Below are 16,433 nucleotides of genomic sequence, written 5' to 3'. Positions count from 1 at the left end.
CGCATGACACAAGTAATTTTTCCAACAATTATTTACAGGCTGATTATTTTCAAGGCCTACCTTCAAACTCAGTGCCTCTTTGCTTGACATCATTAGAAAATCTAAATAAATCAGCCCAGACCTCAGAAAAAAATTGTAGACCTCCACAAGTCTGGTTCATCCTTGGGAGCAATTTCCAAATGCCTGAAGGTACCACGTTCATCTGTACAAACAATAGTATGCAAGTATAAACACCATGGGTCCACACAACCATCATACCACTCAGGAAGGAGGCATATTCTGCCTCCTAGAGATGAACGTAGTTTGGTGTGAAAAGTGCAAATCAATCCCAGACAAACAGCAAAGGACCTTGTGAAGATGCTCGGGGAAACAGACACAAAAGTATATATATCCACAGTAAAATGAGTCCTATATCAACATAACCTGAAAGGCCGCTCAGCAGGGAAGAAGCCACTGCTCCAAAATCGCCATAAAAAAAGCCAGACTACGGTTTGCAACTGCACATGGGGCCAAAATCGTCCTCTGGTCTGATGAAACAAAAATAGAACTGTTTGGCCATAATGACCATCGTTATGTTTGGAGGAAAAAGGGGAGGCTTGCAAGCCGAAGAAGACCATCCCAACCGTGAAGCACGAGGGTGGCAGTATCATATTGTGGGGGTGCTTTGCTGCAGGAGGGACTGGTGCACTTCACAAAATAGATGGCATGAGGGAGGAACGTTATGTGGCTATATTGAAGCAACATCTCAAGACATTCCAGTCAGGAAGTTTGGTCGCAAATGGGTCTTCCAAATTGACAATGACCCCAAGCAGACTACCAAAACTGTGGCAAAATGGCTCAAGGACAACAAAGTCAAGGTATTGGAGTGGCCAACATCATTGGACTGGCCCTGACCTCAATCCTACGGAAAATTTGTGGATAGAACTGAAAAAGCGTGTGAGAGCAAGGAGGCCTACAAACCTGACTCAGTTACACCAGCTCTGTCGGGAGGAATGGGACCAAATTTAGCCAACTTATCGTGGGAAGCTTGTGGAATGCTACCCGAAACGTTTGATCCAAGTTAAACAATTTAAAGGCAATGCTACCAAATACTAATTGAGTGTATGTAAACTTCTGACCCACTGGGAATGTGATGAAAGAAAGAAATGCTGAAATAAATCATTTTCTCTACTATTATTCTGACATTTCACATTCTTAAAATAAAGTGGTGATCCTAACTGACCTAAGACAGGGAATTTTTACTACGATTAAATGTCAGGAATTGTGAAACCTGAGTTGAAATGTATTTGGCTAACGTGTATGTAAACTTCCAACTTCAACTGTACATGTACATATTACCTTGACACCGGTGCCCCCGAACACTGACTGTACCGGTAATCCCTGTATATAGCCCGCTATTGCTATTTACTGCTGCTCTTTAATTATTTGTTATTCTTATCGCTTACTTTTGTAAAGTTATTTTCTTAAAAACTGCATTGTTCGTTAAGGGCTTGTAAGTAAGTCTACACCTGTTGTATTCGGAGCATGTGAGAAATAAAATTTTATTTTATTTTGATTTTATTATTTTATTCAAACATCCTTGTCACAATTAATTATTGGCACCCCTAGAATTTCTTATGAACAAAATCTAATTGATGTATATTCTGATTAAGATTTTATTTTTAAAGTTCATCCGAGTCTTTGGTAACTCTTTAGTGGTCATTCACAACTTCCTGTTTCAATGGGGTGTCAATTTTAGGTGACACACAGGCTAAACTCCCTTAGTCATCCATCAACATGGGATAGGCCAGCGAACACTCAATTGAAATGAGACAAAATGTTGTTGACCCTCACATATCAGGCAATGGCTTTAAAAAGATAGCTACATGCCTAAAAATATCGATCTCCACCATTAGGGCAATAATTAAGACATTTAAATCAACTGGAGATGTGATTTTTTATTTGTATTTAACTAGGCAAGTCAGTTTTAAGATGAACCTGTCTGGAAGAGTACAAAAGTGTATTTTGGCCTCATGCGCAGTGAGAAGGATGGTCCAAGTGGCAAAAAAATCTCCAAGGATAACAGTTGGAGAATTGAAGAAGTTGGTTACATCTTGGGGTCACCAAAAAACTACAACTAGACGCCACCTCCATGCCAACAAGTTATTTGGAAGGGTTGACAGAAGAAAGCCTCTGCTGTCACCAAACCACAAACATAAGCGCCTGGAGTTTGCTAAATGTCATTGGAACATTGATTGGAACCAGGTTCTATGGTCTGATGAGACTAAAATATAGCTTTTTGGCAATAAACACCAGAGGTGGGTTTGGTGTAAAAAGAGCCATGCTCATGCAGAAAATAACCTAATCCCCACTGTGAAGTATGGTGATGTTGTGGGGCTGTTTTTCTTCCAAAGGCCCTGGAAACCTTGTTAGGATACATGGCATCATGGACTCCATCAAGAACCATGAGATTTTACACCAAAACCTGTCTTCCTCTGCCAAGAGGCTAAAACATGGTCATCCTAGGATCTTCCAGCAGGACAACAATCCAAAGCGTACCACCAAATCAACACAAAAATGGTTCACTGACCATAAAATCAAGCTTTTGCAATGACCATCCCAGTCCCCTTATCTAAACCCCACAAGAGAGGACCAAGGACTCTGAAGAATCTGGAGAGTTTCTGTATGGAGGAATGGTCTCAAATCCCATCCTATGTGTTCTCACACCTCAGCAAATACTATAGGGGACGACTCAGAGCTTTTATCTCGGCAAAGGGAGGGTGCACAAAGTACTAAATGCAGGGGTGCCAATAATTGTGACATGCATGTTTTTGAATAAAATAATAAAACTCAGCGACAATTGTGGGTTTTCAAGCATGAACTGCTCGTTTCAAGTCCTGCCACAGCGTCTCAATTGGGATTAGGTCTGGACTTTGACTAGGCAATTCCGAAACTTCAAATTTGTTGCTTTTTAACCATTTTCATGTAGACTTGATTGTGTTTTTAATCATTGTCTTGATGGATGTTCAGCTTCAGCTCACAGACGGATGCCCTGACATTCTCCTGTAGAATTCTCTGATGAAGAGCAGAATTTATGGTTCCTTCTATTAAGGCAAGTCTTCCATGTCCTGAGGCAGCTAAGCACCCCCAAACATCACACTACCACCACCATGCTTGACCAATGGTATGAGGTTCTTTCTGTGGAATGCAGTGTTTGGTTATTGCCAGACTATTACGGGACCCATTTCATCCAAGAATATGACTAAAGTTTGCCAAAAAGCACCTGGGCTCAGTGGAAATGTTCCAAACCTCATGTCTCTATCATAATCCGTTCAAAAGGTATTGGCGTTTTTACCCTTATAGGATGGCCAGAATTAGGGTGACTAAATCAATAGAGGCCAAAGAAAAAAACTCGGTAAAAAAATCTTGAAAATTGCATTGCGTCAGCTAGGCTGGATTCTGGGATACTGGCTACCACTCTCCCATTGAATTCGTCATCTCTTCTCAAATTTCAAATTTGCAGGACATAAAACAACATAGAGGTAAGATTGATATGGACATTGACATGACAAGTAGTATTTTCATGTTTTATACTGAACAAAAATATAAACGCGACACACAAACATTTCTACGATTTGACTGAGTTACAGTTCATATAAGGAAATCAGTAAATTTATCTAAATTCATTTGGCCCTAATCATTGGATTTCACATGACTGGGCAGGGGTGCAGCCGTGGGTGGGTCTAGGCGGGCATAGGCCCACCCACTGAGGAGCCAGGCCCAGCCAATCAGAATTGGGTTTTTCCCCACAAAAGGGCTTTATTACAAACAGAAATACTCCTCAGTTTCATCAGCTTCCCCGGAGGCTGGTTTCAGATGATCCCGCAGGTGAAGAAGCCAGATGTGGAGGTCCTGGGCTAGCGTGGCATTTTCACTCTGGGTAGAGTGGGTGGACACATTACATATATTAAAAAATTCATTAATGTCATTAGCTACAGCGCCTTACAAAAATATTCACCCCCTTGGCGTTTTCCTATTTTGTTGCATTACAACCTGTAATTTAAATGGATTTATATTTGGATTTCATGTAATGGACATACACAAAATAGTCGAAATTGGTGTAGTGAAATTAAAAATATCACTTGTTTCAACAAAAAATAATTTAAAAGGAAAAATTGTGCGTGCATATGTATTCACCCCCTTTACTATGATGCCCCAAAAGAAGATCTGGTGCAACTATTTACCTTCAGAAGTCACATAATTAGTCAAATAAAGTCCACCTATGTGCAATCTAAGTGTCACATGATCTGTCACATGATCTCAGTATATATACAGCTGTTCTGAACGGCCCCAGAGTCTGCAACACCATTAAGCAAGGGGCACCACCAAGCAAGCAGCACCATGAAGACCAAGGAGCTCTCCAAACGGGTCAAGGACAAAGTTGTGGAGAAGTACAGATCAGGGTTGGGTTATAAAAAAATATCTGAAACTTTGAACATCCCACGGAGCACCATTAAATCCATTATTAATAAATAGAAAGAATATGGCACCACAACAAATCTGCCAAGAGAGGGCCACCGACCAAAACTCACAGACCAGGCAAGGTTGGCATTACTCAGAGGCAACAAAGAGACCAAAGATTACCCTGAAGGAGCTGCAAAGCTCCACAGTGGAGATTGGAGTATCTGTCCATAGTACCACTTTAAACCGTACACTCCACAGAGCTGGGCTTCACGGAAGAGTGGCCAGAAGAAAAACAATAAGCAAACACGGTGTTTGCCAAAAGGCATGTGAGAGACTCCCCAAACATATGGAAGCAGGTACTCCGGTCAGATGAGATTAAAATTAAGCTTTTTGGCCATCAAGGAAAAAACTATGTCTGGCGCAAACCCAACATCTCTCATAACCCAGAGAATACCATCCCCACAGTGAAGCATGGTGGTGGCAGCATCATGCTGTGGGGGTGTTTTTCATCGGCAGGGACTTGGAAACTTGTCATAATTGAAGGAATGATGGATGAAGCTAAATACAGGGAAATTCTTGAGGGAAACCTGTTTCAGTCTTCCAGAGATTTGAGACTGGGATGGAGGTTCACCTTCCAGCAGGACAATGACCCTAAGCATACTGCTAAAGCAACACTTGAGTGGTTTAAGAGGAAACATTTAAATGTCTTGGAATGGCCTAGTCAAAGCCCAGACCTCAATCCAATTGAGAATCTGTGGTATGATTTAAAGATTGCTGTACACCAGCGGAACCCATCCAGCTTGAAGGAGCTGGAGTAGTTTTGCCTTGTAAAATGAACAAAAATCCCAGTGGTTAGATGTGCCAAGCTTATAGTGACATACCCCAAGAGACTTGCAGCTGTAATTGCTGCAAAAGGTGTTTCCACAAAGTTTTGACTTTGGGGGCGGGGGGGGGGGTGAATAGTTATGCATGCTCAAATTTCCTTTTTTTGTCTTATTATCTGTTGTCTGTTTCACATTGAAAAATATTTTGCATCTTCAAAGTGGTAGGCATGTTGTGTTAATCAAATGATACAACCCCCCCCAAAAAAATCTATTTTAATGCCAGATTATAATGCAGCAAAATAGGAAAAATGCCAAAGGGGGTGAATACTTTCGCAAGCTACTGTACATCATTTACTGCCATATAAGAAGCAACTTGCTCACAGACAGTGATTAAAAACACCAATTTCTAAGCTCTGAGCACATCAAAAGAAAATATTCCTCTCCCAGGTAGACGAATCAAAATCTTTCCTCCTTTTATGCCCCTGTGGAGATTGGGGAGGTGTTACACTATTTGTATCAGCTTAATCAATGATAACTGCTAGGAGACATTATTTTAATGATAAGCCTGAGCCTGTTATATATACAGTGGGGCAAAAAAAGTATTTAGTCAGCCATCAATTGTGCAAGTTCTCCCACTTAAAAAGATGAGAGAGGGCTGTAATTGTCATCATAGGCACACTTCAACTATAACAGACAAAATTAGAGAAAAGAAAATCCAAAAAATCACATTGTAGGATTTTTAATGAATTTATTTGCAAATTATGGTGGAAAATAAGTATTTGGTCACCTACAAACATGCAAGATTTCTGGCTCTCACAGACCTGTAAATTCTTCTTTAAGAGGCTCCACTGTCCTCCACTCATTACCTGTATTAATGGCACATGTTTGAACTTGTTATCAGTATAAAAGACACCTGTCCACAACCTCAAACAGTCACACTCCAAACTCCACTATGGCCCAGACCAAAGAGCTGTCAAAGGACACCAGAAACAAAATTGTAGACCTGCACCAGACTGGGAAGACTGAAGCTGCAATAGGTAAGCAGCTTGGTTTGAAGAAATCAACTATGGGAACAATTATTAGGAAATGGAACACATACAAGACCACTGATAATCTCCCTCGATCTGGGGCTCCACGCAAGATCTCACCCAGTGGTGACAAAATGATCACAAGAACGGTGAGCAAAAATCCCAGAACCACACGGGGGGACCTAGTGAATGACCTGCAGAGAGCTGGGACCAAAGTAACAAAGCCTACCATCAGCAAGGGCATTGAAGACGAAACGTGGCTGGGTCTTTCAGCATGACAATGATCCCAAACACACCGCCCGGGCAACGAAGGAGTGGCTTCGTAAGAAGCATTTCAAAGATCTCAACCCCATAGAAAATCTTTGGAGGGAGTTGAAAGTCTGTGTTGCCCAGCAACAGCCCCAAAACATCACTGCTCTAGAGGAGATCTGCATGGAGGAATGGGCCAAAATACCAGCAACAGTGTGTGACCTTGTGAAGACTTACAGAAAACGTTTGACCCCTGTCATTGCCAACAAAGGGTATATAACAAAGTATTGAGAGAAACTTTTGTTATTGACCAAATACTTATGTTCCACCATAATTTGCAAATATATTAATTAAAAATCCTACAATGTGATTTTCTGGATTTTTTTTCTCATTTTGTCTGTCATAGTTGAAGTGTACCTATGATGAAAATTACAGGCCTCTCTCATCTTTTTAAGTGGGAGAACTTGCACAATTGGTGGCTGACTAAATACTTTTTTTCCCCAATGTATACTGCCAGACGAAATATGACGTTCCTAAAAGAGCTAAACAAACTTGAGCTGAAGTTTACAGAGATTAATTTTCACTAAGGAGCATTACCCCCGCCAAAAAAAAAAAAGCACTTTGATCAGGACCCTGCAGCAAAATGAATTAATTTAGGCTGTGAATCGTGTTATTTCAATGGAGAGGGGCCATATATTATCCGCCTCTCTGCCTTTTGGGTCGGAAAGACCTTGTATAATACTTACTGCCTCATACAACAATTGTTTCCCTGGGTTTCAACAAGGGTTTCTGAGCGTGACCATAGACAAATACAGTGAAGGTATACAATATTACACAGTACCTGCATACAGTATAATACAACTCTTTTGTGCTGTTTGCAATGATCCAACAATACATTGAGAGGCTTAAGCTTTGTTTCATACATCATTGTCTAGATACTCAGCCCCAAAAGGGACTAATAAAATGTTAGGGTGTGTTTCATGATTTCAATATGAAAGGCTGTTCTGAAACTTGAAAATGATCCATACTTTTTTTCTGGCTACGGTTTCTCTCCTTTTTTTCCTGAGAAATGCAGTATCACTTCTGGTGAGATAGCCGTATTCAGATCAGCTCTAGACAAGGTTGAGTGATGGAAGCAATCCCTGAGATGTGCACTTTTAATAGAGCAGATGCCAGACTGCACGCAGCAAAGAAAAACATTAAGCAGTAGCACGGAAGAAGTGAAAGCTTGGCTTCCCCCCACTACTCAACAGCAGGATGGTAGTACCCATCATTTGGAGTCAAACAACATCAGTCAAGAGCCACTCACATGGAAATATGTGCACCTCTGCATGCACGGCATCATACAACGTTCTACACAGTTACATGCCTTGTTTTATGAAATATTCCCCATTTCAAACTGACAGGCAAACATTCAGACCAAAGTAGATGTTCTTGGATATTCATGTTGCCAGCTTCCTATGTCCATCACAATATATTGAATTTCCAATCTCACAAGAAGTTAGATCAAAAGTTTAATGTTGCCACAAGTGACTAAGTCCCTGTTCCATCACATGATACCTTTATCTCAGGACCTCGCTGACGGAACAGACAGTTATCAACAAGTTAATTCACCTTGTCGCAGTGCATAATTGGCTAAGATATGCATTTTCCATAAATAGGTCTGTGGCAGTTTTTGAGTCAGGGTCCGCCAATGTCCCCCTCATCTTCCCATGATTCCATCAACAAGATTTCTTTCATGTCCTGCCAATACTCACGGACTACTGCCACCAGGCCATACGCTTCTAATTAACACATGGTGACGAGGCAAATGAGAATTGGAGAAGACAGGAGGGAAGGTTTATAGCGAGCAATCGGAATAATTAGACATGTCATTAATATGCAAACGAGGTGATGGGAAGAGGTAATCAGCAGTGTGTTTAATGATGTGTAATGATGTTGCGAACCTGTCAGCCAATGTGACAAATACTTGTTAGAAGACAATGGCATTGTTTGAATCAACTTGAAGGGTCTTATTTGGTTACTAATGGTTTCCAAATTAATAACCATGATGGTAATTTTAGTATTATTATAGCTCCTATGCTGAGCTCAATGGTGACAGTTATTTCCAGACATCATTGCTGTGAATTTACTGGGTATTAGTTTGCTCAGTGGCTGTTGATGTATACTGAACAAAAATATAAACACAACAATTTCAATTTTTTTACAGAGTTAGAGTTTATATAAGGAAATCAATACATTTAAATAAATAAATTAGGCCTAATCTATGGATTTTTACATGAGAAGGGGCACAGCCATTGGTGGGCCTGGGAGGGTATAGGCCCACCCACTTGGGAGCAAGACCCACTGACTGGAGAGCCAGGCCCAGCCAATCAGAATGAGCTTTCCCCCACAAAAGGGCTTTATTACAGACAGAAATACTCCTCAGTTTCATCAGCTGTCCGGTTTGCTGGTCTCAGACAATAATGCAGGTGAAGAAGCCGGATGTAGAGATCCTGGGCTGGCATAGTTACATGTGGTCTGCGGTTGTGAGGCCGAATTGGACATACTGCCAAATTCTCTAAAACGAAGTTGGAGGCAGCTTGTGGTAGAGAAATTAACATAACATTATCTGGCAACAGCTCTGGTGGACATTCCTGCAATCAGCATACAAATTGTACACTCCGTCAAAACGCTCCATTTATGGCATTGTGTTGCGTGACAAAACTGAACATTTTAAAGTGGCCTTTTATTGTCCCCAGCACAAGGGGCACCTGTGTAATGATCATGCTGTTTAATCAGCGTCTTGATATGCCACACCTGTCAGGTGGATGGAATATTTTGGCAAAGGAGAAATGCTGACTGACAGGAATGTAAACACATTTACGCACAAAATTTGAGAGAAATACGCTTTTTGTGCATATTGAACATTTACGGGATCTTTCATTTCAGCTCATGAAACATGGGAAGAACACCTTACATGTTGCGTTTATATTTTAGTTCAGTATAGATTGTGTCTGAACTGTATATCTAGTCATTTGTTTGAGTTGGATTAAAGGCGAGAATGTTCTCTTTAAGTGGTGTTGCTTGGAGACTGCTGTGTATGCTGGCTACTATTTTCACTCTTTTAAGTTTCTGAGAGATTGGTTAGTTTAAAGAAATAAAGACAGTTAAGCAGTACTCTGAACATATTAAAATCATCCATGTTTTCACAATATAAAACAAAAAAGTGAAGTCTTATCCTGTAATTTTAATCTGAAAATGATGATTCAAATCTGCTTGCATTCTCACTTGTGTGTAGGTCTTTGGTTTTCTTTGTGAAGCAATAAGGTAGCATTGTCACGTTCTGACCATCGTTCGTATGTGTTTTCCTTGTTTTAGTGTTGGTCAGGACGTGAGCTGGGTGGGCATTCTTTGTTGTGTGTCTGGTTTGTCTATTTCTATGTTTGGCCTGATATGGTTCTCAATCAGAGGCAGGTGTTAGTCATTGTCTCTGATTGGGAACCATATTTAGGTAGCCTGTTTTGTGGGTGATTGTTCCTGTCTCTGTGTTTGCACCAGATAGGACTGTTTTGGTTTTCGCACGTTTATTGTTTTTGTTAGTTTATTCATGTATAGTGTCTCTATAAATTAAACATGAATAACCACCACGCTGCATTTTGGTCCGCCTCTCTTTCACCAGAAGAAAACCGTTACAAGCATAATACAATTGGAAAGTGCTAAACACCATTACTAGGTCAATAATACTATATCAATGCTTTAATCACTACTAAAAGTTATACCCATAAATATAACTTGAATTTGAGTCTCTTAAACTGAACCTAAACTATGAGAAATCTGCTGAATCGGTTGGCAACCTGAATTTGTATCAGATTTGGCAATTCAAACTGTAGCAATTTTTTGTAAGAGTAAGGACATAATGTCAACACAAATAAAACACAAATAAATAAACTTACCGCTAATAGGCATTGATGGTGCATTGGTGATTTCATTCCTAGCAGAGGTGGTGCATTCTTGGCTGCCCTGGTGCCCCCTGAAGTTACCACACTGCTATTGGAAGTGCCAATTACGACTGTATGAGCCATCATCCGAGCATTATGATACAGGTGGTTGGAAATATGGAAAGCGGAGCGAAAATGCCAAGAAGACTGGATCCTTTGGCATCAGATAAAAAAAAGGTGAAGGCTCCCACCCAAACACTCTCCCAAATTGAAAAATATCTTTCATTGTCTATCTGAAGTGAGTTTCGGAGTGACTCTACACTGTGTTCCCTTTAGCCTATTCATTCAAGCAGAGCAATTTGGACTCATTAGCAACAATCCTCTATCATGCAATTTTGTTACCCTCCGCATTTAAGCAAATCAGTCTCTTTATAAAGCCCTGTATTAAGTAACAACACACAGCCTCTTAGGCTGATGTGAAAAGATTTGATGTGATTGGTCAAAAGACTAATTAGCGGAAAAAATATCTAAATTGGGCAGCCTTACTTACAGCCATCACTAGTGTGCATGGCCAAAGAATTCTATTTTCATGCCAACTGACCATGATGCTACTTCCGGATGTTGAGCACCACGTTCAGCCAGGGAGAAACAACAGACTGCTACAACCTGATTGGCTGAACGCGGTGTGCAACATCCGGAAGTAGCATTAGCCACTCTAGCATGGTGGTGGAGAATTTGTTTATTAAGACCATGCTGATATTTTCCCAGGTCTTTTAGGCCGGCGCCCCATTAAATCGACATGAGGAATAATAGTGCCATCTGGTGGCAGTAGTGCTAGAATTGAACTTGGATTTCCATTCAAAGACTCAACAAGCGGTTCTGGTAGGACTATGGTATTTATATTTTAGGATTTGCTTTCTGGACTGTTGGGTCAGTTGATGAATTATTATTTTATTGTTCTGCTTTGTTTTTGCTATCAATACACTATTATTGAACTGACCAAGTTATTTATGACAAGTTTGTGGTTTATGCAAGTGTGTTACAGTGTTCCCCTCCAGTTTATGGTCCTGCATATTATCATTAGGACTTTTCTACCAGGGTTATATGCTGCATTTTTATTTGTAAAAATGCTTGGTTTCTCTGTCAGCGCAGTTGCAGTTGTTGTTACTGTACATATTTCAGGTACATTTTCCTCAAGTCTTCCTAGAGATACTAACTATTCTCTGTGTTTGTGGAATTGTGGAATAAATGAATATAGAGAAGTTAATATTTCTTTGAAACTTATTTTGTACATAATGTTGCTGCTACGGTCTCTTATGACTGAAAAGAGCTTCTGGACATCAGAACAGCGATTACTCACCTTGAATTGGTCGAATAATTTTTCTACAATGAGTCGGACGAGGGATTTACTCCAGACAACTTTACGGTTTTTACTTTTTAAGTACTGTTTATATTTTTAGTTTTTCCCTCACTCAACTTTTTTTCATTCAAATGTTTCACTCCGGACACTTTATCTGGACATGGTTCGTTAGGACCTCCAACAGCCGAAGCTAAGTAGTAACATTAACATGATGCCTTCTAATTGTAGTCGCTGTACTCATAATATACAGGAGAATGATCGCCTTATGGCGAGGATAGCTGTGCTGCAAGCCCAGCTTCAGACGCAATCGTTAGGCAAGGGTAATTTCAGTGTAGGAAAGGATGAAACAGCGTCTGTGCCACCAGTAAGTACAGATGGTAGTATAAATCCCCTCACAAAGTCCCCGCAACCCGACAACTTTCTCATGGCTTCTGGAGGGAAATGCTGTAGGAATGCTCAACCGGTGTCACTCATTCAGCCTACAGAAACTTTCAACCGGTTCTCCCCATTAAGCAGCGAGTCGGAGTCAGAGGCCGAGCTTTCTCTGGTCTCTACTCCTCCCGTTACGGGGTCTGAGACGCCGAAGCCTCCCACCATTAGCTCTGATAAATTCAAAACCCTAGTCATTGGCGACTCCATTACCCACATTATTAAACTTAAAATGAACCATCCAGCAATCATACACTGTTAACCAGGGGGCAGGGCTACCGAAGTTAAGGCTAATCTGAAGATGGTGTTGACTAAAGCTAAAACTAGCGAGTGTAGAGAGTATAGGGATATTGTTATCCACGTTGGCACCAACGATGTTAGGATGAAACAGTCAGAGGTCACCAAGTTTCAGCGTGTAAATCAGCTAGAAAGATGTGTTGGCATCTAGTAATTGTCTCTGGCCCCCTCCCAGTTAGGGGGAGTGATGAGCTCTACAGAGTCTCACAACTCAATCGCTGGTTGAAAACTGTTTTCTATCCCAAAAGATAGAATTCTTAGATAATTGGCCCTCTTTCTGGGACTCACCCACAAACAGGACCAAGCCTTGCCCGTTGAGGAGTGACATCCTAGCTGGAGGAGTGCTCTCATCTTATCTATGAACATAGACAGGGCTCTAACTCCCCTAGCTCCACAATGAAATAGGGTGCAGGCCAGGAAGCAGGCTGTTAGCCAGCCTGCCAACTTAGTGTAGTCAGCTCAGCTATCCCCATTGAGACCATGTCTGTGCCTCAACCTAGGTTGGGCAAAACTAAACATGGCGGTGTTCGCCTTAGCAATCTCACTAGAATAAAGACCTCCTCCATTCCTGCCATTATTGAAAGAGATCTTGATACCTCACATCTCAAAATAGAGCTACTTAATGTTAGATCCCTCACTTCCAAGGCAATTATAGTCAATGAACTAATCACTGATCATAATCTTGATGTGATAGGCCTGACTGAAACATGGCTTAAGCCTGATGAATTTACTGTGTTGAATGAGGCCTCACCTCCTGGTTTCACTAGTGACCATATCCCCCGTGCATCCCGCAAAGGCGGAGGTGTTGTTAACATTTACGATAGCAAATTTCAATTTACAAAAAAAAAACTGATATTTTCGTCTTTTGAGCTTCTAGTGATGAAATCTATGCAGTCTACTCAATCACTTTTTTGAGCTTTTTTGAACAAGCTTATATGCTTGTAGTCATAGCAGATAATATTCAAATTTTTGGTGACTTTAATATTCACATGGAGAAGTCCAAAGACCCACTCCAAAGGCTTTCAGAGCCATCATAGACTAAGTGGGTTTTGTCCAACATGTCTCCGGACCTACTCACTGCCACAGTCATACTCTGGACCTAGTTTTTGTCCCATGGAATAAATGTTGTGGATCTTAATGTTTTTCCTCATAATCCTGGAATATCGGACCACCATTTTATTACGTTTGCAATCGCAACAAATAGTCTGCTCAGACCCCAACCAAGGAGCATCAAAAGTTGTGCTATAAATTCTCAGACAACCCAAAGATTCCTTGATGCCCTTCCAGATTCCATCTTCCTACTCAATGATATCAGAGGACAAAAATCAGTTAACCACCAAACTGAGGGACTCAATTTAAACTTATGCAATACCCTAGATGCAGTTGCACCCCTAAAAACTAAAAACATTTGTCATAAGAAACTAGCTCCCTGTTATACAGAAAATATCAGAGCTCTGAAACAAGCTTCCAGAAAATTGGAACGCAAATGGCGCCACCCCAAACTGGAAGTCTTCCGACTAGCTTGGAAAGACAGTACCGTGCAGTATCGAAGAGCCCTCACTGCTGCTCGATCATCCTATTTTTCCAAATTAATTGAGGAAAATAAGAACAATCTGAAATTTATTTTTTATACTGTCGCAAAGCTAACTAAAAAGCAGCATTCCCCAAGAGAGGATGGGTTTCACTTTAGCAGTGATAAATTCACAAACTTCTTTGAGGAAAAGATCAAGATCATTAGAAAGCAAAGTACGGAGTCCTTTTTAAATCTGTGTATTCCTCCAAAGCTCAGTTGTCCCGAGTCTGCACAACTCTGCCAGGACCTAGGATCAAGGGAGACACTCAAGTGTTTTAGTACTATATCTCTTGGCACAATGATGAAAATAATCATGGCCTCTAAACATTCAAGCTGCATACTGGACCCTATTCCAACTAAACTACTGAAAGAGCTGCTTCCTGTGCTTGGCCCTCCTATGTTGAACATAATAAACGGCTCTCTATCCACCGGATGTGTACCAAACTCACTAAAAGTGGCAGTAATAAAGCCTCTTGAAAAATCCAAACCTTGAGCCAGAAAATATAAAAAACTATCAGCCTATATAGAATCTTCCAATCCTCTCAATTTCTTTTAGAAAAGGCTGTTGCGCAGCAACTCACTGCCTTCCTGAAGACAAACAATGTATATGAAATGCTTCAGTCTGGTTTTAGACCCCATCATAGCACTGAGACTGCACTTGTGAAGGTGGGAAATGACCTTTTAATGGCATCAGACCGAGGCTTTGCATCTGTCCTCGTGCTCCTATGTGCTGCTTTTGATACCATCGATCACCACATTCTTTTGGAGAGTTAGGAAACCCAAATTGGTCTACACGGACAAGTTCTGGCCTGGTTTAGATCTTATCTGTCGGAAAGATATTAGTTTGTCTCTGTGAATGGTTTGTCCTCTGACAAATCAACTGTAAACTTTGGTGTTCCTCAAGGTTCCGTTTTAGGACCACTATTGTTTTCACTATATATTTTACCTCTTGGGGATGTCACAAAAAACTTTCACTGCTATGCGGATGACACACAGCTGTACATTTCAATGAAACATGGTGAAGCCCCAAAATTGCCCTCGCTAGAAGCCTGTGTTTCAGATATAAGCAAGTGGATGGTTGCAAACTTTCTACATTTAAATTCGGACAAAACAGAGATGCTTGTTCTAGGTCCCAAGAAACAATGAGATCTTCTGTTGAATCTGACAGGTAATCTTAATGGTTGTACAGTAGTCTCAAATTAAACTGTGAAGGACCTAGGCGTTACTCTGGACCCTGATCTCTCTTTTGACGAACATATCAAGACTGTTTCAAGGACAGCTTTTTTCCATCTACGTAACATTGCAAAAATCAGAAACTTTCTGTCCAAAAATGATGCAGAAAGATTTATCCATGCTTTTGTTACTTCTAGGTTAGACTACTGCAATGCTCTACTTTCCGGCTACCCGGATAAAGCACTAAATAAACTTCAGTTAGTGCTAAATACGGCTGCTAGAATCCTGACTAGAACCAAAATAACGTGATCATATTACTCCAGTGCTAGCCTCCCTACACTGGCTTCCTGTCAAGGCAAGGGCTGATTTCAAGGTTTTACTGCTAACCTACCAAGCATTACATGGGCTTGCTCCTACCTATCTCTCTGATTTGTAGTCCAACGCTCTAACCACTAGGCTACCCTGCCGTGACAGAAGATCCCACCAAAAATGGACCAAGCAGCGTGTTCAGGAGGAATGGACCTGGGAGGAAATGGAGGAATGGACCTGGGAGGAGATTCTGGATGGAGCAGAACCCTGGACGCAGGCTGGGGAGTATCGCTGTCCTAAGGAGGAGTTAGAGGCAGCAAAAGCGGAACGGCGATATTACAAGGATTTGTACCAACGAGACAAGCATGAGGCACCCCCATAAAAACTCCTTGTGCTTACTGTGGGGAACGTGTGACTGGTCAGACACCGTGATATGCAGTGATGCGTAAGGTGTCTCCAGTTCGCATTCATAGCCCGGTGCGCTCTATTCCAGCTCCTCGCATTTGCAGGGCTAGAATGGGCATCCAGCCACCCCAGTATCTCTACTTGCACATTCATCTTCTGCACATCTATCATGCCAGTGTTTAATAGCTATATTGTAATTATTTCGCAACTATGGCCTATTTTTTTGCCTTACCTCCCTTATTCTACCTCATTTGCACACACTTAATATAGACTTTTTCCATTGTATTATTGACTGTATGTCTTGTTTATTCAATGTGTAACTGTGTTGTTGTTTGTCGCACTGCATTGCTTTATCTTGGCCAGGTCGCAGTTGTAAATGAGAACTTGTTATCAACAAGCCTACCTAGTTAAATAAAGGTGAAA

This window comes from Oncorhynchus nerka, linkage group LG22 (genome assembly GCF_034236695.1).
Source record: "Oncorhynchus nerka isolate Pitt River linkage group LG22, Oner_Uvic_2.0, whole genome shotgun sequence".
Classification (NCBI taxonomy): Eukaryota; Metazoa; Chordata; class Actinopteri; order Salmoniformes; family Salmonidae; genus Oncorhynchus; species Oncorhynchus nerka.
The sequence above is the reverse complement of the archived record's forward strand: the minus strand, read 5'-3'. Positions refer to the sequence as shown.